The sequence below is a fragment of the Saccostrea echinata genome, unplaced genomic scaffold, assembly GCF_033153115.1.
Source record: "Saccostrea echinata isolate AGI-Se365-2 ecotype Australia unplaced genomic scaffold, CSIRO_AGI_Sech_v1 ptg000025l, whole genome shotgun sequence".
NCBI classification, from domain to species: domain Eukaryota; kingdom Metazoa; phylum Mollusca; class Bivalvia; order Ostreida; family Ostreidae; genus Saccostrea; species Saccostrea echinata.
Window position 1 is genome coordinate 25,827,003 of NW_026889774.1, and position 22,724 is coordinate 25,849,726.

General features: G+C 31.6%; 1 protein-coding gene and 1 long non-coding RNA gene across 2 annotated transcripts in view; both read right to left on the reverse strand.

The window, feature by feature from the left end:
* The window catches only part of LOC133192267 (alpha-1A adrenergic receptor-like), a 145,239-nt gene that overhangs the window by 68,740 nt on the left and 53,775 nt on the right, over window positions 1-22,724 (reverse strand). The window lies entirely within an intron of this gene.
* On the reverse strand, window positions 1,993-21,494 carry LOC133192777 (uncharacterized). The gene is made up of 6 exons (XR_009721869.1): window positions 21,388-21,494; window positions 20,971-21,117; window positions 16,823-17,042; window positions 15,354-15,453; window positions 8,405-8,489; window positions 1,993-2,887 (listed from the first exon to the last, which is right to left on the reverse strand). It is a non-coding gene; the product is annotated as an uncharacterized LOC133192777 (long non-coding RNA).

Consider the following 22,724-nt stretch of genomic DNA (forward strand, 5'->3'; position numbering starts at 1 on the left):
ATTATGTGTTTATCTGAATATTTATTACATTTCTAAACCCTATGGCCTTGACCTGTATTAACCTGTGTTAGGATCATACTCTGAGGTTACAAACAATTATTGGTAAGTATTTAATACTTTGATATACAGTGACTATGACCTTGTGCAAAAGACCATTACTACTGGGTCTAGAATATTTCTGGCCCCAAGCTACCTTTGTTTCAAAAGATGTCAACTCACAGAAGACACGTAGACTTCACAATTCCAGTAACTTCATTTGTTGTTGTATAAAAATGTCAATATTTCCCCATGCAAAAAAAGTTTGTAAAACAACCCCTTTTCTTCTCATGTCTAAGATCTCTATCCTAAATACACATTTGTCACAGTCACTGTCTACTGAATTCATAAATCTAAAGGTAGTTCATACAGTCTTATTTTAATTCATATTCTTGTGTCTTTAACATCATTACACATATAATTTTTCCATGTTTGAATAGACAATAAAAATTGGAAACAATAAATACAATGAATTAGATTTGTTATAACTGTAACAAATAATGCAAATATGTGCAAGTCATGTAAAATTTCATTTTATTTGTAAATGTGTATTACATTGGTGACATTTGTATACTGTTCAATACATGCATAAGGATTTCTATTATTATCAATCTTCACAACATTAGTTTTGTATAAAGTAATAAATAACTAGTATTTTGTACACAAAAATAACATCAATAAAAATAACAATCTTTTACATATCTATAAATATACACAAGAGGAATAAAACACTATTTTGAAATAATCATTACATTTTCATTTCTTGTCAATTAAAAAAATGAATAGCATTATTAAACTATTACAACATGTTTTAAACCACAAATTTGTGTTCTAAAAATGCATTAGATACAAAGTGAGATGCACTGATTAACTGTTCATTGTAAGTTGAAATGAAGTTATTACTTATAAAAATACTTTGCATTAAAAAGCAAATCTTTACATAGTTTATTTGATGAGAATATTCCCTCCAACAATAAACTGGCAAGCTGTAATACAGACTCTGAAATACCTATACCACCTATTTCAAATAGTACAGTTTGCATTTCATCCATGAGATTATTGACCTTGAAAAATTATAAATGTTTTCTTCTCTTTGAAACGAACATGTGTGCTATGAAAGGGATATATTAAATAATGTTATTACAAGACATACAAGTAATTTTTATCTTGATAAAAAATAGTGACCTTCTCATGTCAATTAAGAGAACCATTTCACACAATATGTGCTAGAATCTCATCTACAACGTGTTGGCAGACAGGCTACCATACTAATACATCCCTATAAATGAGTTGCAAATATAAAAGAAGTACCTGAAAGTCATTCAGAAAATTTTTTAAAAAGCTGGCTTAAAGATGCTACATTTGTCAGCTGAAATGCATCTTTCACAATACATTCCTAGCATATAATTTTGTGCATATTATATGGTATAATGTTTTTGTTGTTGTTGTTTACAGAGCAAAAATAAAAAGTATATCCATGTACAAATGTAAAAAAGGGCAAAACTAGAAATATGTCCATAGGACATGAATGCCCCGCTGAGGGTATATTAATTTTTATTTGCTTGTTTATTGTTTAACATCCCTCTCGAGAATTTTTCACTCATATAGAGATGCCACCACTTGCCGGTGGAGAGCTGCAAATTTTGACCTATACTCGGCACTAAGGGCCATTAAGCAGTGAGGGATCTTTTTATGCCAGCACCTACTGTGACATGGGACCTCGGTTTATACAGTCTCCATAAAATTATATTTAATGGTTTCTTTAAAACTAAGCAAAATGCAAATTTAAGAAAAGTGAGGTCCAGGTCACAGGAAAGTTCAAGGTCATACATTTTTGATGCAGTTGAATAGTTCTCACTAATACGCATAAGCAAAATAAGTTTGATAAAAATATTTTGAATGGAAACTGTTTAATTAACACTGAGCCAATCACCATTTCAAAAAAATGAAGTCAAGGTCAAATGAAATGTCAAGGTCAAAAATGTTGATACAGTCAAATACCTTACATCAGTCTGTATCAGAATATGAAGTTTGACACTAATTTAGAAAAAGTGAGGTGAAGGTCAAAGGAAAAATCAAGATCAAAAAATGTTGATGCAGTTGAATAGCTCTCATCAGTATGTATCAGCAAATGAAGTTTGATTACGCTATCCTGAATGGTTTCTTTAAAACTGAGCTAAACACTTATTTAAGATAAGTACGGTCAAGGTCAAAGGAAAGGTCAAGGTAAAAAAATGTTGATTCAGTATGTATCAGCATATGAAGTTTGATTACACTATCTTGAATGGTTTCTTTAAAACTGAGCTAAACACTAATTTAAGAAAAGTGAGGTCAAAGTTAAAGGAAAGGTCAAGGTACGTTGATGAAATTGAATACCTCTTATCAATATGTATCAGCATATGAAGATTGATAAAAATATCTTGAATAGTTTCTTTGAAACTTAGTTTTGAACTGAGCTAAAAGCAAAGCGGAATGGAAGGACAGACAGAAGGTTGAAAGGACGGAAGACGGACATGACAAACTCTATATGCCCCAGCCATATTCATGGCAGGGCAGAAAAATTTCTAGTGTACTGAAATTCAAAACTGCAGTAATTGATAATTTTTTTTTTAATATAAATTCTATATCAAAAAACATATACAAACTTTTTTGATAATTTATTCTATTCAAAGCAATAAGAAATGCATCTGTCTGCACTGCTTAAAATTGATAAGAAGGTTATGACATAACTAAAATAATGACCATGTCCACATTAAATTTAAAATATAATGAGTGACAATTCACTTCACCTTTTCTTCATTCCATTGACTTTTCTTTCTTTAAAAAATTGTGCTTGTGTACTACTCCATCTCTAAAAAATAACATACAAATGAAAGTTTATGGCACTCAATGAACTCTCTCATCCCTTCCTTTACTGTTCAAGAAAAAAAAATGCATACATGTACCACAAGCATACTTTAAATATGTGACTAGACTTTATATTTTCATACATAATGTCACCAACTTTATAAAGAATTGTGAATGCATTTTAAAGGTGAGCACATGTGAATTGAATTAAAAGTACCAGTATTTTGCAATACGTAGTATTGCGAGTATCTCACAATTATCTAACTTACAACCGCTCTTTAATTAGCATGGGAGTCAAGGAAGCTCTAAATCTCACAAGATTTCTGGGGCATAACATTACAGTGGTGACAATGGAATGATTCGAACAATCATTATGCTGAAACTACAATGTATTGCCAAGAGTTGAACTCCAAATAGTAGATTTGTCAAGTAAGGAAAGTTTAGAGTATTTTATCAACTTTCAAAAGTAACGATTTTCATTTGGAATTTAATAAGAAAAGTCCGCTTAGTAAAAAGTATCGTAAAAAATGCAACATACAGGATTAGCTCCTCTCAAAAATTTATTAGGCTGGTTCAGTGCATGTTTAGCAAGATATTTCTCTAGGATTTCTTTCTTATCAGTCCTTATAAATTCCACAATGATCGATCATGCATTGCATTCAATAGTACACTGCCCCCATCCAACAGACGTTTCCTACCTCCATGAAAGAGTTCCGCTAATTTAAGTAATCATGATATCAAGTATTGTTGTTTATCCTTAAACGTATGTCAATAAAAAAAAATTATTTCGAACAGATCAATGCTTAAGTTTTGAGATTATCACCCTTGGTATGCTTTTTTGTTTTTTTGTATGGACGAGAGATTTGTTTATTGACAGCTGCTTTTTCATTAAAAGTGGAACTCAAAAACTAACTTATCTTGTCATTTGCAAAATTATTTGTAAAAAAACACTGATTGTACACACAAGTACTCTGAAGTTGATATTAAAAAGATTCTTGAGTTTCTGATTGACAATATCTATGTGGTTTTTAGAGACAAGGTCTTCCAAAAATCTCTTGGAATTTCCATAGGTACCAATTGTGCTCCGTTATTATCAAACCTATTTTTGTATTCATACAAAGCAGAATTTATTTAAAATCTTATACATGAGAAGAAGAAAATACATGCTGTCGCCTTTAACATTTAGATATATTGACGAAGTACCATATTGTCAGGTGTAAAGGCCGTAGTCTTGTAATAGACACCCCCCCAAATTTGGGGGGAAAATCCTGAGAGAAATGCAGTTCCTATGGATAAAATGCTACCCCAAAAATGCAGATGTATCTCTTATTTTCACAGCACAACTATTCCAAAGAAAAAGTTTAAAAAGTTAAAATATTTATATTATTTCAAAAACGAAAGTAGGACACAACTTCTAATTTTCTTGGAAAATTCAGTTTACATATAAGCTTTATTTATAAGTATTTAAGTATAGTCTGTATTTTAATTGTTATTTGATTGGTATAAATTAGAAATTAAGTCCTGTATTTTTTTTCCCTATAACCCTAAGCATTTTACAATATTGTGCTGAAAATGCATTCCAAGCAGGTGTCTGTGTTTACGTAAACAAATCATCCCAAGCGTAATTAATGTCACACTTATGTATACAAGTGATACCAGGTAACTAAAAAGGTGTGTAAAATATTTATCATTAAATAAACTTTACTGATTACAAGTGTATTGTTTAAAATGGCAGTTGTTTCAAAACCAAATGGCCGGAAATTGTTATATAAATAAATATGACCTACATTAGGGTCGAGAGGAGTTAAATTTGGCAGTGATGATATCCAAGTTAGAAAAAGACAAGAAAACATTGATGTAACCATCAATTGTCGCCCGGGAAATTAATAAAGTAAACAATGGAAATGAGTCTTGATCATCAAACCGCTTCGATATGTGTGACAAAGGCATGCATCTAAATGATGGAGACGATAGTCGAGAATATTTTGAAAACTTATAGTCGGATGAAATTCGAACAAAAAACGACACCCTTTTAAACTTTATCAATTCCTCAAGTAAATGTTGGCTGCATAAAATATAAATTGAAACCAGACAAATGCATCACCTATTTTCAAAAATGTCTTTCACTTTAAGAATATAAAACACGAACTGTGTAAAGTACGTTTTTACGTTTTTATGCGATAAGTAAAATTCGATGTTCTAAAAAAAGGGACCTGTCGTTTTTTCGATAGTAAATGATAAGCAACTTTATGTATTAAATATGAAAAACATATATATTTTATAGATTCACTTTATGGAAGTAAATATATTGTGTATCTCGTAATTTATAAAGGGAAAGAACATTCTGATAAACAATGTTTTTAATGTTTAGAAAACCTTTAATTCTGAATAACTTCTCCCACCTCAATCCCCATATACCAACACTTAAACTTATATGTATAGAGCAGCCCGGTCCTCCGGGCTGCAATAATTTATTTTAAATATACATATATATATATTTAATTTTGAATAATATTTTAATGGAAATATCTTTTTATATTTCTGTTTGTTGATTTATTTATCAGCGATCTGTCATACGTGACTATCATTCAAGAATTGGGGAATAATATGTAATAAACTTACAATGTGGTAACAGTGAAAATCACTCATAAGAGTTAAGAAAAAATGTCCAGAAAAAGGGGTTGAATTTAGTTCCTATGTAATGCACGCACCCACACTTTTGAACAATTTTTCTGAAAAAAAAAGTGCGTCCGATACACGTGACTTTACGGTATTAATTATTTCCATTCATATTTCAACACAATTATCCCAATGAGCTTGATAATTTAAAGATACCACAGAGTCCAGGGATCGACATTAACCGTTGTCCGATTGCCCGGGGCAAGTTAATTCCCAGTTAAGGCAAGTGAAAATGCCAATGTACTTGTCCGATTGGGCAAGTGAATATTTCAGATAAAAACTTCTTTTTTTTTTTCATATCTTGCATTAGTTTTAAACAAAACAATAACACTTTCTGCCAAGAACATATCAAAAATAGTTTCTTAAACAAGAATAGTTTGTTTTTTCACTCAGAGAACACCAGTTATTAATTCTCGGCAAACAATGTATTCTGATCAGGATATGTATGTTTCAAAACATAACAACTGTTTTCCTTTAGTGTGGCCTCAGTTTTCCAGAGAAAAAACTCAAAATAATATATATATATTTAAAATATGAATTTTATTTTAAAGAAAATATATACTGCTGCATGGCAGTGCAAGTTTTCAGGATAAATGAAAGGACAGTGGTATACATGTACAGAATTTACAATTGTAGGATAACTGACACATCAACATTTTTTCTTGGCAGTTAACTTGCCAATAGAAAGTACTTTATTGCACATAAATTAAATTACCCGTATTTTCTTCTTTCTAAGGTTTGGGCAACCAAGTTTTGCATTTGGACAAGTCAAAATTTGTTGTCCCAAAGGACAAGTGAATATGAAAGTTAAAGTCTATCCCTGGAGTCTGACACATCTGTTTCATATTTTGATAATTTTCTATAAAAAGAGGTTAATACCTAACAACAAACCTTTATGACTAACTTTTCAATCATTAACTTCCCTTACTTATGCAGCAATATACCCTCATCACCTGCATACAGGGTTCATATCTCTCTGTTGATTCGATACGCAAGAGCATGCTCTACCTATGAACAATTTCTAAAACAAAGTAAGTTATTGACAAACAAGTTGATGAAACAAGAATATCATCAGTCTTGTTTAAAGTCATCATTACAATAGTTATATGGTCGATACAATGACCTTGTACTTGTCAGAAAATACAATCTATCATTAAGTCAAGTGCTGATTGACGTTTTAAATCTAATTTCCAGGCCATTATTTACACACATACAGATTTTTCTAATTTTTCCCGGATCATGACAGGAAGCACACCGCGCGTGTGACTGGTCAGCAGGGGATGGTCACTCCTCCATGGCACCTGATCCCACCTCTGATGTTTTAGAGGTCCGTATTGTTCTGCTCCTGAATTGTATTGTTTGAACGAACTTTTGAGCTTTAATACTGTTTGTTATCTCCATATATTTCACAAACCTGCTAGTAGGACATGTTCAATATACTGGTCTATAACTGTTTATTTGGATGCACTAATCAGCTCAAAATTTAAATAATAAATACCAAAAATATCTGGGGAAAAAAACACACTGGAAAAATCTTATAATAATACGAAGAAAGAAAAATGGATCTCTAATATATAGGCATCTGATCACTGCACGTCAGGATTCTAAATGAAACACTGACTCTTTCCCCTCGTAATAATTTTAAAGATTCCACTATTTTTTTTTTTTAGAATAAATTTGTACAATCTAGGAAGTGTCTTCTCTCAAAGGGATTGATGATTCATTTGTTTTCAATCATCCTAATTAAAACTAGATTTTATAAAACGAAATATGGAGACAATGAATAGTATTTAAGCTCAAAAGTCCATTCAAATTATGATTTGAGCAGAGCAACCTCTACCTCAAAAACAACCAAGGTGGGATCAGGTGCCTTAGAGGAGTGAGTATCCACTGCCGACTGTCACTCTTACTGCCAGGCTCCAGATGATTCTTCATTAAACCTTGGCTGTAACTGTAGGTAACTTCATATGTGTCTCCACCTATCATTAGTGATACAACTGCCTGTTTACTGCTTAGAGAAAAGTAACACTTAGAAAAGGATAATAAACAAGAATCTGATATACCATGAAAATCCTTAATAGTAGTAAGGAAACACTTAAAACATTACTTTCCAAGAAACATGCATTTAATATTACATGTACATAATTAATTTATAAAATTTTAATTAGAGATGGAAATAAATAATATCCAAACATGAAACAGATGTGTCAGACTCTGTGGTATCTTTTATTTCAAGCTCACTGGGGTATAATATATATAGTTGACATATGAATGGAAATAACTGTTGTTAATTGATAATATATCATCGATATATCTCACTGTCGAGTTCAAGACCACAGCAAGTGTTTTCTTCTTCTCATGTGTAAGATTTTGAATAAATTCTGCTTCATATTAATATAAAAAGAGGTCTGCTAGCCTAACAACAAGTTGCAATTGGTACCCATGGGAATTCTGACAGATTACTGGAAGACCTGGTCTCCAAAAACTACATATATATATTGTCAATCAGAGACTCAAGCATCCAAAAACCTGTATTACTAAAGTATAGCTCAATATGATCCCCAAAATCATCATTGCTTGACATAATATGCATGTATATTAATCTTTCTTTAATATTAATTACATTTTAAAAGGCCCTAATTAAGCCATCATTTTGACATTTATTTAATCATGATTGTGTATACTTTATCAACAATCTCTGCCACTTTCATGCGGATATGGCTTCTTTTTGTGTTTCTCTTGTTGAAGAGCTACAATCTCCAAACTTGTGTATTGAGTATAATAACTTTCATCCTTCTCATATTGGCCTAGGTGAAAACAGATAATACTACAGGTCACTTACTCAGAAGGATTACTTGATTTTGTTGATCATGTTGATTGATGGTAGTCTGCACAGTAGCGCTAGCAGTTTCTTTTTTACCATTTCACTGTGAAAAAAAAATGTGGAACTTATTAAATATTAAAAATATTTACCACTACATTAGCATTGGTGATATGTTCATTGCTCTTTTTTGTAACAAATCAATTAAACACTGCACCTTTATATAGTATGAATTATATTGCATGTACTTTCGATCAATCTATTTAAAAAACATCAGATTAATTACCAACAGGTTCTTGAATTTTTAGTTTCTGTTGCATTGGGCTGAAATTACGAGAAAAACTTTATTTTGAACAAGCATTTATATGTACAGTATTGTACTTGCATACTTAAATACCTACTATAATTAAGATTAAACAAGCATTTTGAGAGTATTGCATTAGCAATACTAGTCCCCTACCGGCAAGTGTAATCTGGTTCCCACTAAAAATTGAATTGTCACAATTCCATTAAAAATCATTGATTAAGAAGTATAACAAAATGCAAACTTGAACTGTAACTCATCAAGATACACTTACATACCAAAACTCAGCTCAATATCTGCAAGCGTTTAGAAAAAAGTGCGGAAAACAAATGGGACAGACTGAAAGAGGGACAGACAGACAGATGGACAGACTCAGAGGAAACCTATAATTCCCTGGTTTCACTGGTAGGGGACTAATAAAAAAGTGGGAAAAAGCCACCCTGTTAAGCCCTACTTTCGTCTCCCATGGTGAGCAGTGGAAAAAGGTCTTATGCTTGGATATGTTGTACATGTACTTTGTATCAATCTGTACATGCATAATCCATTGGCTAATGAAAGAGGCAATGTATTCGTAATGTAAACTTTTAAATGTAGTGGTAATGTGTACATTTTTTGCAGCGGTAATGAGTATGTAGCGGTAAATAATTACCATTTTGAAAATGTAGCGGTAATGATATTCACCTGGATAAAGAAATGGTCTATCTATTCCAATCACATTTTTGACAAGATAGGGCACTTCTTATTTGCTGTACATATAATTGTTTTCATTTTCACACTGCTTTTTGGGAAGATTGGGAAAATAAAGACCTTTTAGGAAATTTTGGAATAACCATTATACGTACTTTAAAATCATATATATTGGGTTTCCGGTCTTCGTTATCAACTAAATTTGTTTTATAAAACAGAGGAATATGAATAGCAAGTTAAGTTATTACCGGTATATATCCAGCTATATTTTCTTTAATTTTTGGGAGAAATTACTATTGGGAAAATTAACACATTTATTGGGAAAAAAGGCACCTTTTTTTTGAATTGGGAGTGGGGCCCTTGAACGCCCCCAATTATAGACAATTGAGAGCCCCTGTTTCATATTTGAGAGGTCGATTTATAACCTTCGTTCTTCATTTTTTTAAGCTTTGGGTGTGTGTTGATTACAACACATATGTTAAGTGACTTATCTTTAAGTTATTGTCAAAGAAATTTCAAGTCTGTTAAAATCTTAATGTTTAAATAATTTTGTGCCCTGTACGAAATAAGATTTTGTAGCAAATAATCTTTACAACCGAGCTGCAATTTTCCCCAAGTTATCAGGCTGAAAAAGGGGGTGCATATTTAAACCAATGCATATTATATTCGGCAAGATATGGTAACTGCTTGCTTGTCACGTTTCAGTTTGAAACATGTTACAAGTTTTATTTCAAAATATGAAAATATTATTGAAAAAGTAAATACAAATACTCATTGACAAAAACTATTTACTAGGGATGGCAATTTCTAACCGGTTAACTGATTACTCGGTTGGAACGATGGCAATCGGTTAGAAAATCTGCAATCGATTAGTCGTAAAAAAATTATAATATATGTAAAACTGAAGGCAATGTACTAAAATTCATTTTCAAAATAGAAATTCCTACCTAAACATTTAATTTAGCGTTTTCATTTATTTATTTAGGCTGATTGGGAGGTCATTATGGCTCTCCAGATTAAAATTGTGGGGTAATTGGTCAGTCTGAGATATGTTAATTACTGTTAAAACATCATGTCGTTACCCCGACTGTCCTCTAATTCTTTAATGATAATAATCACCGTTGAGCACCATGAATTGGTGTGTGTGTATCTTTTGCAGTTATCTATCACATTAGATTATAATACAAACATTGTAAATTAAGGGGATGAAGGACACATGGTCACATGACTCTTTTTATCTACGTCATAATCTCCGTTTATATAAGTCCAAAACGTGTAAAGCATCAGTTCTTGTATAATTTTTTGACATTTTTTTTTTTAACTTAAATTGCCATCTTATATAAAAAAGTAAAAAGTTTTAACATTCATGTAAACATTAACAAATTATGAAAAAGATTGATCCACTCCTCTGTTTCCCTAAACTGCGCGTCCATAAGTCGGTGACGTCATACACGATCTATTAGTACAGCAAGATCATACTCAGTGAATACAGGGGCGGTATTATTATGTAAAATCAGGTCATAATCAGTATGTGATGAAATATTTTGAGAAACGGGGAAAATAAAAATTATGATTGCATGGCTGATGACAGAAATCTTATGTAGGCATACCTTATTTCGCTTATTTAGCTTACGTGTGACGTCATAGTTGGTTTTTCCCGTACTCAAGAAATGTAAATATGACACGTTTTGTCATGCTTATGTCCTCTGTAATGATGTCCTGTGCAATATTAAGGTCAGCTTCACCATTCAAAATTTTTAAAGTTAACCAATAATTTGAAGGACTTGCATTTCAACATAAATTTAAAAATATTGAATGATAGAATTTTTTGTAAATTACGTTTTTTTTTGTTGTTTAAGTTGTCTCAAAAAGTACGTAATTTTCCCTATCCAGATGCGGTGTGACAGGATAAAATTGCTTTTTCGAATTTTAAACCTATTCATACTCTGAAATATTTTAAGAGATACATGTCCACTTGCATATTTTTTTATATATGCTTAAAAAATCCCATTATGGACAGAGTATTGGGCCCGGAAACATAAAGAATTAAAACTCCACTTAGATACTGCAGGGCATAGTATTTGTCAATCAATATCTCTAAAATAAGGTCAGAAACCTAATGATAAAACTGCTTTAAGATATGTGGGACATACTAAATTAGAAATATACAAAATATGAAAAAAATTGAATGACAAGGATTTTTTTGAGCTCAAGGTCCTTCTTCCCCTTAAGTGATACAATTTAGACTTAGTTTTGATTATGGTGATAATGAAGAATGAACTTGTGTGACATCCGCTCATGAAAATTATCCACGATATCTCAGGCATGGTTCATGGTTTTCTGAATTTTTTCTTGTCTATTGAAAAAAAATATGCGCGTAGTTTTATGATCAAGAAAGACAAATAGAATGATTTTGACATCTAACAACTTTTTAAAGACTTCTTGTGCATAGGAATAGAGGTACTTGAAAAAAGTCAAGAAAATGACATTGTGTAGTTTGATACGATTAACCGGTTAATTGGTCGGAACATTTTGCGGTTAACCGATTTGCAATTCTGTATTCGATTGCCAGTGGCTGCAACGTTATTGTTGACAAAAGAATCGTGTAGAATCGTTCGTGTAACATGCGTGATCGTTCGTGTAACGTGCGAGATCGTGCGTGTATCAGACTCAATCGTTTGCGGTTTTAATCGTGCGTGATCGTGCGTTAAGAAACGTGTAAATTTTGTTTTGTAAGTTTTTATTGGAATGTTTTTGTTATACAAGCATTTCACTTGTCTGGTTTTTTTTTTCAATCCAAATTAAAAAGAAATGAAGCGCGATTTACATAACTGAAAACAGAATGAACTAATTATCGCTTGGAAATAAACAATATAGTAAGTCGTACAATATTGTGTTCTCGTCAAATAGCATGATTTTTTTTCTGATAAACCGTACTTAGATGTTTGATTTTTTTCTCTGATGTTAATTATATTTATTGCTAATTATGGTCAAGATATTTTTAAAATCAATAGATCAAAAATAAACATTTTTACAAATAAATAATTCTCAATGCTTACATAAGTATTTAGTCGGTGAATGTACATTTACACGACATGATTCTCGGGGTTTCGTTTATCAGTGTTATCTCTGGAGGTTACTTTTGATTATTTTTTTTAATTTCTGCAAATAAATGATTTGTAAAATAATTGTTGATTTTAGAGATTCACAAATTGAAATGTGGATATAACTTATAATTTAATTCATTTTCATGCCATTTTTTTCAAACTTATCCCTTTCTGCATATTATGAAATCCAATTTAATCAAAACTCACGGTCCACCTACATGTACATCTTCTGATAGAACGAGAAAAAAACAATCAGTTTTCTAAAGTCAGAGAATTACATAAATAATTTTTTGTAATCTAAAATAATTCATAAATCTTACATGTATTTAGTTCCAGAAATATCCATTTCTATTTTTTTTTTTCATTTTTCAAAGTCGATGAAATAAAATCAATCATTATTTGAAATCTAAGATAAGTATTAAGCCATATTTCTTTTTGAAAATATCCATTCCTAAAGAATTTGAACTATTTTGCGTTAAGAATCGTGCGTTTCCGTTAGCAATCGTGTAAGATTGTGTAACGTGTAGAATCGTGTGTGTGAAGGATCGTTCGTGTAACAGATTTTATCGTGTGTGAATCGTGCGGAATCGTTCGTCTAAGTTGTCAACAATAACGTTGCAGCTACTGTATCTACTAAGTGGTTAGTATGTAAATTGTAACTGGTTACAAAACTGGTTATGAAAATTTTAACTGGTTATGATCTTTCTTAATAGTTAATAAACCAGTTAATCATTGCCATCCTTATTCCAAAGATACTTTGTGACAAGTTTGGTTTAAACTTGTCCAGTAGTTCTTGAGAAGAAGTTGAAAAATGTGAAAAGTTTATGCATGACCCAAGCCCTTGCTTATGCAAAAACATCCAAAAACAGATAGAAATATGTTACCATGGTTACCTAGGTAATTCAGTTAACTTATATCAAACCACACATTGTCATATAAATAAGACAAAGACTAAGTGCTTTTCAAGGGTCCAGATCAGTATTCAGTCAGTATCAAAGTATCATGGTCTTTAGAGTTTTGTATATGCCTTTTGTCTTCAATGGTAACCTGTACTTATACATGTACTTAAATATGGCCATTGAGGAGACCACTTATAATTAGGCATAAAGTAGACCAGTGAGAAAAATTGAGTTAATTGAATTAACCCTTGATATCAAGTATATACAGTATATAAATATACCATTCTAATGATCTTATTCACTATATGCATCAATACCCTGTATTATATTATACTGCATATCAAATTAAAACTTATTTATTGTGTCACAACTGAAGTGTTGCTGGACTGAAAGACATAAAGATGGACAATATGTGAATCCTATAGAGCTTTATCATTTCATGCAGGCCCTAATTAACATTCAATCAGTGATAAAGTACCTTGCACTTAGATTTTTATATTTACCTTTGTCTGCTATAGCAACCTGTACTTATACATATGTTATACTTAAATATGGCCATTGAGGAGACCATGCACTTATAATTGGGCATAAAGTAGACCACTGAGAAAAATTGTTGATATCAAGTATATACAGTATATAAATACACCATTCTAATGATCTCATTTACTGTATGCATCAATACCCTGTATAGTATTACACTGCATAAACTAAAACTTGTTTATTGTGTCACAACTGAAGTGTTAATTGCTGGCTGAAAGACATATAAAGATGGAGAATGTGAATCCTATATAGCTTTAACATTTCATGCAGGCCCTAATTAACATTCAATCAGTGATAAAGTACCTTGCACTTTAGATTTTTTATATTTACCTTTTGTCTGCTATAGCAACCTAGTTCTTATACTTAAATATGGCAATTATGGAAACTGCTGATAATTGGGCATAAAGTAAACCACATAGAAAAAATTAATATACTTAATGGGAAAATTTTTACTGTACTCACTGTTAATAGCAAGTACATTTATATGCATGTATTATAGATATATACAGTGGTGCCTTGTTTATCCGGACGCCTCTTTGGCTTAAGTTTGTTAAAAATAATATTGATTAATTTTGAACTGTTTCTTATTTGGGCTAGTAATTTTTTCCTAATCAGTAGCCCCTGGGCTGGTGGGATTTCCAGGAAAATTTCAACCCCTGAAGATAAGTATGAAAAAGTCATTTCTTGAAAAATTACCATACGGATAAACGAGTCATTTTTCAATGAACTATTACGTTTTGTAGTAGAAATCGACCGTTCGGATGTGGAACACGAATTTCTGGATTAATGAGACAGAATGACATGGAAAAAATCTATTCCCGCAAAATAGCATCTGGAAGGTGGAGTGTTCGGTTAAACATGGCGCCACTGTATATACCATAAATGACTATGACCTATGGTACATATAGTCAGAGAAAAACAATCAATTAAAGCTGACCACAACTCATAAATAGGCATACACCATATTCGATTATATATCATCTACTATATCAGCACCAGGGTATACTTTTCGCATTTGTTACACCTGACTGCTTTATTGTCACAGGTATCGGAGTGGAATGGTGACACATGCTCATGCTGGTTATCTTGCATTGCCTTTGTTTATTTATTTTATTGCAGTTATGTGTACTCGTGTAGTTTGTATACTGCACTGACCTGTGCGACTGTTGTAAGTTTCATTGGCATCTTTCTCTCCTGCCGTGAAAGAAGTACACAGTAATTTTTTGCTGCTACCCAGAGCTATGTAGCATACGTCAGTCTGTCTATACAGACAGGTGACAACAGATTACACTGAACAGTGACTAAGTGAGTGGCTTATATAGGGACCCTACAATATAGCGTGAATAAAGGAATATTGCGGAAAAATTCCTTTTACACAGTGTGTTCATATTTAAAATCACTAACTTTTAAAAGCAAACTAATGGATTACATACCTTTTCCCATAATTCACTTCAAATTCCTACTCATCATGCACGGCTACTTCAGAATCTCACATGTATACATTCTTTGACTTTTCTATAGGAACATTATTTCCTACAATGTACAATCACATTTTAAAACATTCAAATATTACTTCCAATTGGACATAATTGGTAGTTCACAAGCGAGAAAGCTCACTCAGTAGTTGGATTGATTGTTTAATTGTATGTCGTTTTACATCCTGTTTAAGAATTTTTCACTAAAATAGAGATGTCACCATATAATGGTCAATAATCTTTTCAACAGTTTTTTTCTAAAGAGATTTCAGGCTGTCTTTACTGCAATTGTCAGTCTACATTACCACCCATTGTGGTATACTGATCCCGATTTGTTTTCATACTAGGATTTAAGTTTTAGTTTGTGTGATAACTGGATATCAAAAAGTTTCAAAGTAGAGTGTCATGAGCTCATCAATGCTAATTATCAAAACACTACTTCTAGAAAATCAAAACATTTAAGTTAAATTAACCATTCAAAATATTTTTTGAAAAGTAAAACAAAGGTCAAAGTCAAGTGAACTATAATGCTGGTATTTTTCATTATAATTTATGATAAATTGTGCACATGCTATTAATAGCATAGACTTACCTCTTTTAAATTATCAAAAATATGCTGAATATTGGCACTTTAAATTTTTTTATAAGTAGGTCAAAGGTAAGTTCAAGGGTCACAAGATTGGCAACCATGGTATTTAAAAAAAGTCAGAGTGCCAAGCAAAATATTAACCAAATATCAAAAACAATTAAACCTCTTACAATTCTTGAGATATAAGGTGTGACAGATGGACAGACAGACAGATGCCAGGTAAATTGATCCCTAGGTGTTGCACTGCTGTGCAGTCGACTCACAAAAAATGTTCTTCAGACTTATTTATCATTGGAATGACTAGTAAACACCAAACTGAACTTAACCTGCTTAAGTGAGCCAGTAGTGCCCAGTACAGAGCAACAAGTGCTGTGAACAGCCAGTGAAGTGTGACCGGTTGATTGAGTGTTGTTTTATGTCCATTCGAGAATTATTTCACTCATAAAGAGTGAAGGGTTAAATAATTACAATAAAATGTAAGGAGGCAAGTCTGCCTCACCATAACCTGGTTCTTTGTGGCCCTATTTTTAACCTTCATACCCATCTCCACTGGGAATTCATTTCCTCCTCCCCCAACAATCACTTCATGACTCCATAAGCAGCCAAAGGCTGTAATGGGCAACTAGTTCATTAACAGCTAGGGCTATCAGGAATTCAAAGTCACTGAAGTTCTTTTGGTTTTTATGATACTATCAAACTATCAGTCTATCACTGAGTATCTGCATGCTTTAAAAGTTAGTATTTACCCCTGATTTGCTTTAATTAAAGCTTTTGTGTCTATTTTCTGCTAACAATTTATTTACAGTTTATAACTAATAAAGCAGCAAATATACCTTACCCCATGTTGCAGATTCTCTTCATCCAAGTAATTGATGTACATTGTACTTAATCTCTTCATTTGTTCATCTGGATCCTTTCACTGCATTCATACAGTACCAGTAACTGTTATATATGGATATATTTCTTTGTCAAAGCTGTCACTTTTTAGGCACAATTGCTAAGTTTGCATCTTTATCAGCATTATTTATTAATGAAATGACAAATTCCATCAGACACACCTGCAAAAATGAAAACAAAATCTATTAATTTACATATAATCATGTCCATATTCTCTTGACTTCATTATTATATAATTGAACTGTTTTATACTGCACTGCAAATATAAAGGGCTGGGATAATACACTTTCGTCTACTATTCTATATCTAATATACTATATTAGGTATCACAATATTTATGCTACAATACAGATCACAATATCTTTAATCAGTTATAATTTTTTCATTTTATATTAAAATGAGACAAAGTTTGACACCATGCATATCCAAAGTCTCTAAAAATTTACAATTTTAGTCATGTATATGTGTTATGCAAGGGTGTATCTGTCAGTATTTCCAAAATTTATCAAGCATGACATTTAAATTGATACAAATATTTTGATTTCAGCTTTTCTTTTTCATGAAGTTCGACTTAAATATTCTTTGATAATTTTTAAATCAAAATAAAATCAAAAACTTTTAATTTCTTCATTTTATTTGCTTGGAAAATAATTATTTTTTTCTTTTGTATTTGTACGAGTATTTAGTTGAAACTAGTTCTACATGTATATTAGCTAATCAGTGAAAATCTGTATGTTTGATTTACATGCCTGTGTGTGCATTATATTACAAATCATGGGATCTGTGCTTGTAGGTGCACTCAATGTTTTAAAGTTATTCATAATTTGAGAATTATTGTCTCTTTTTTTTTATTGTCAGTATAATATTTAAACCAATATTTTTTGGTTTTACAAAATAATATGAATTTATATTTTCTTTTTTAAAAGAGATGATGCGAATTATAATTTCAATTTTAATTTTGATTATATATTGTTGCTGTGATCTCAATAACCTAGATTAGAATGTTCTAATCATTAAAATGATATTGTCCTACGTTCCGTGTATTGGCAATTTATCAAAATAAGCAAGTTCGATAACTCGAACTGACTGCATTTTCTATGAACAATCCAGAGAGTTCCGAATTCAACATGGCGTGTAAAGGACAAGATAGGCTAAGACCCCTTTTTGGCCCCTGGTTTGGGGTGTTGTTTAGAATGATACAACAGTTTATCAATAGAAACCTGTTGTCACCCCTGCCAGAAAATGAGTATTGGTTCTAAGTTATATGATACATACAAGTCACAGGAAGATCAGAAAATATGTCAATTTCCGAATTTTCTCATTTTATGCAAATGTTCATCGATTTTACAGCACATTTTGTTTCAGAAAACATAGAGCACAAGCTTGCCTATCTACCAAATTTATATATTTCATATATATATTATTATAACAGTTACTTGATCCAAAGAGTCGTATCACGTTGAGTTGACAGGCGCGGATCATCAGATCAAACGAGACGCGAAGCGTCGAGTTTGATCTGATGATCCGCGCCTGTCAACGAGACGTGATACGGCTCTTCGGATCAAGTTACTGTTATAATGATAAATTTATTATATACCCCCTTACAACTAACAAGATATAGTTTTAAAAACTTCTGAGATTAATTATTTAATATTTTTCCATTAAACAAAGCATTCTGTCAAGGGACTTTTTGATGCGCAAGAAAAATAACGTCATGTTTCTGTGTACTACGTCATCAATTTCAGAGAGGGCTGATATGGATTCAGAAAACCACAGTGTGGTGATCCGGAAAGTCGGATCACACCGTCACGTGATTGTACAAAATCTACAGTAAAATTGAGTGATACACTGTTGGGTATATAATAAATACTAGTATCAGATGCATCTTATGTATAAAAATCTCAGATGGGCAAGCTTGTGCTCTATATTTCCCGAAGTGAAAAGTATATCAAATTTGAGGATATTCCAATAGAATTGAGAAAATTCAGGAAATTGTCCTACTTCTGCACCCTCTTCTGGTCTCCATGTAAGCTTTGAATCAAAATTAGTGCTGGTTTTAAAACAAGCATCATTTTTAGTTCTTAACTACAAACTATCACTATTTTAACTATGTTCTGATTTTTACATCAAATAAGGGGCCAGATTCTGCCGTTACCATACCTTGTCCTTTGAAGTGAGGAAAAAAGGTTGAGAAAATGAGTTGAATTTTCTTATTTCTATGGATTATTTTTTAGGTTAAAAGGCATATAAAATCTCAAAAAGGTTTGTTATGATTAATTTGATAGTTATTTTCAGTGCAATTTTTTTTGTATTCTTCAAAATCATTTCTGAGCAGATCCTTTCCAATATGCTACATTGCTAGTATATGGGACATATTCTAACTGTGGTGATCGAGGGCTTGTTCCGAGACAAAGTTAGATTGTTCTAACTAGAAATAACCCAACACATATATCTTGTAAGTCGAACACATGTATTTCGCAAATTCAATAATTCCAAAAAAAAGAAGAAATCTTGTAAAAAGGTATTCCATAGAGAAAATTACCCAAAAAACGTTGTAGCATAACAAACACTGACATATACTCGAACAAAACTTAAGTATGAAAAATAATCAGATAATGGGTCAAAATCACACCAGTGACCACCTACCCTAATCAACTGTTATCCACAAAAAAAAATTATATACTTATATGTCAATCTACTTCCAAAATTACATGTTTTCCAATATCTTACAAAATTATTTTTACAGTATGTCTCTTCAAATATTTGTTTTCCTGCTTAATAGTACTGATCATGCTGATCAGATGGTAATGGGTGGGTGATATTAAGACAGTATGTCCTCATAAACTTTTAGTCCCAGACCTATGAACCAGTGATTCATTTTGAAAATGGTTATCATGGGTCCAAAGGACCCCCCTTAATGACAACAATGAGTCCCATGACAAAATCAGAGCATCCAAATCCAAGGGTCATATATTAGATATTACAGAGGAAATTCTGGTGAAATATAAAAAGTTATTTCATGAAAGAGCAAATGCTTTATTGTTGCTGTGAGTAGTTTTATAATTTTACTATCAATTGTCCAAGTAAGAGTACATGATTTTGTGTCATAAATATAATATATTGTCAACTGTGCACTTTGGTTCTATTTTTAGATCGTACATACGATCTCACACATTTGTAATGTATCAGTCATAAAATGCACAGAAGCAGAATGAAGCAAAGAAATTTTAAGAAGAAATGAAAAAACAGTCAGAAATAAAAATGATTAAATTTTAAACTTCTTAGCTTGTAAGGAAAAAAAAAATGATACAGGTTACATGTATAGCTTTTACAAAGGTATAGTATTCTCTTCAGAAATGTTCCACAGTATAGACATAATCAGTGATAATCGAACTATGTTATCTAACTTTCAAATATTTTCTGATAATTGCTGGTTAATTGGCTGCAATTGTGAAATCTGACCTGTTGTTGGCAACCTTATATATACCTGTTAAAATTGTTCATGCATATCGCTTAGCACATGGATATGATGCAATCGGTCAAGTTTAAAATCGGATTATACCAAATAATACACGTTCTTCTATAAATTTATTGCGTCCATTGGGATGCACATTTATTAAAATAATGCGTCCTGAGCAAAATTTGTGCATAATTTACGCAGGATGCACACCAAAATGAATCATTGATGAACACCATATTTTTTTAGCGCAACATACAAAGAACTATGTAGCAACCTATGATCTACAGCACATGTAATTTTCATAATGCTAGCTCACATCATAAGGAATACATGTATGACTAGCTGCTTGCATGGCGCAGTGGTTTAAGTGTTTGCTTTAGAGTCACAGATAAAGGAGTTGATCCTAACATCACAGGTTCAAATCCCACTGCAGGATGTGGAGACCGGTGTTCAAATGAAACTGAGGTCCCATGTTGTAGTAGGTGCTGGCATGAACAAAATTACTCATTGCTCAAAGGTACTGAGTACAGAGGTTCTCAAGTGCTGGCTTTTCAATATGAGTGAAAAGTTATCGAAAGAAACATTATAGAAACAAATAAATATGACTATAAATAATTATCTTTTCTTACCATTATGGATGTTGTACATGTCTCTTTCGATAATGAAAAAAATCTTTTTCTGTCAACTTCTCATTTTCTCACGCGATTTTTTCTTGCTAATCTTCTCTCCAACATACCGGAGAAGGTATTCTCGCATGTTATGTGGTACCGAACACACTATAATAAAAATAAATGCATAAATGCAAACAAGTCAACAAAATCTAATTTATTCAGAGACTTGGTTTAAAATGTCTCAGACTGTCATATATCTCACCCTAGGCAGTTAAAATTTCCTCAGACATCTAATCTTGTCAGAATTTTAAAAATATAATTTCAAAATAAAATTCATGGGAAAATATACGGCATATATATAGCCATTGTACAAAATGCAGGAATTAAACTTTCCTGGAAAGTTTAGAAATTGAAACTGTAAAAATATTATCATACCATCAAACCATGTCCATGCTGATCAAAAGACTCAACAATGTATTAACTAACCCGATCAAAATTAAACTGAACCCGACCGAAAGTTTCTAATCTACATATGTAGATATACAAGTAATATATGTAGACTCTGCATAACAATTTTATTAAAATAAAAAAAAATATTGCTTGTTATATGGTTTCATAACTAAATTGAGAGTATAAGCAAGTTAATTTCTCCATGGCAACTGCATAAGATAAACAGTATTTTTTTTCATTATATGTTAAAAAAAAAAAAAATGCTTAAATTGATCAGGATCTGTTTCATATGAATCAGGACTTGTTCAAGCTTGACAATGACAACAAGCAATTTTTCTTAGGGTCTCTTTTATTATTTAATTTCAACTTCTTTCTGAAATTATGATTATCTTCTAATATTTCTTTTCAAAATGAAACACTTAATAGGTTTATAAATAAATGAAACATTAAAAAAAAAATCAATAAATACAGGCCCGTAAGAAGCAATTTCAGTTTGGGGGAGGGGGGACAGCCATGCATTTTCTTTGGGGGGCACTAACAACCAAAAATTCCTTGACAAGCTTAAAAAAAAAAGGTCATCAGGCGTTTTTATTGAGGGGGCACAAGCATATAGTAGCTATGTTTTCTTTAGTATTCTATATTTCGGCAAAATTATTGGGAGCAACCCCCCCCCCCGTTCCTACGGCCATGAAATAAAGTTTTACATGATTGTTAAGTAATAAAGACAATGCAATAAATTCTGCAAAGTAATTCAAATAGTTGAGGTAATTTTTACTTATGTGTAGACTGATTTACTAGTACTTTCATAATTATAAATATATTCTCCCATAAAATTAGAATAAATTCATGATAAAGGAAATAATTTACCCTGAACATGTTGAACATGCAATACATTTTTGAGTCATTTAAGTTGTTAAAGACAAAATTCTCATTTGCCCAATTAAATTTGAGATACATGTACTAATTAAGTGACCTGTAAAGGTACTTGTAGATCTCTAATAAAATCTGAGAAATTAAATCAGCAGTGCTGTAGATCGAAACTCTTTAACGGTGGTGATGTTAACTGAGTCTACTATTATAGAAAAAATATTGCAAGAATTATACAGTATATCTTTTGTTACTCAATCATGGAAAGTGTATTTACATATAACTATTAACTGATATGCTCATCTCTGATATAACCTGTTATAATTAATCCTCCATTCATGCCAAAAGGTACAGTGTAATAGATTGTTTAGAATATCATTGGCGTATAATAATATTATTACTTTCTACTACATGTAATGTGTCGGCTAGTGTGATGTCACAGATTTAACTTGAGG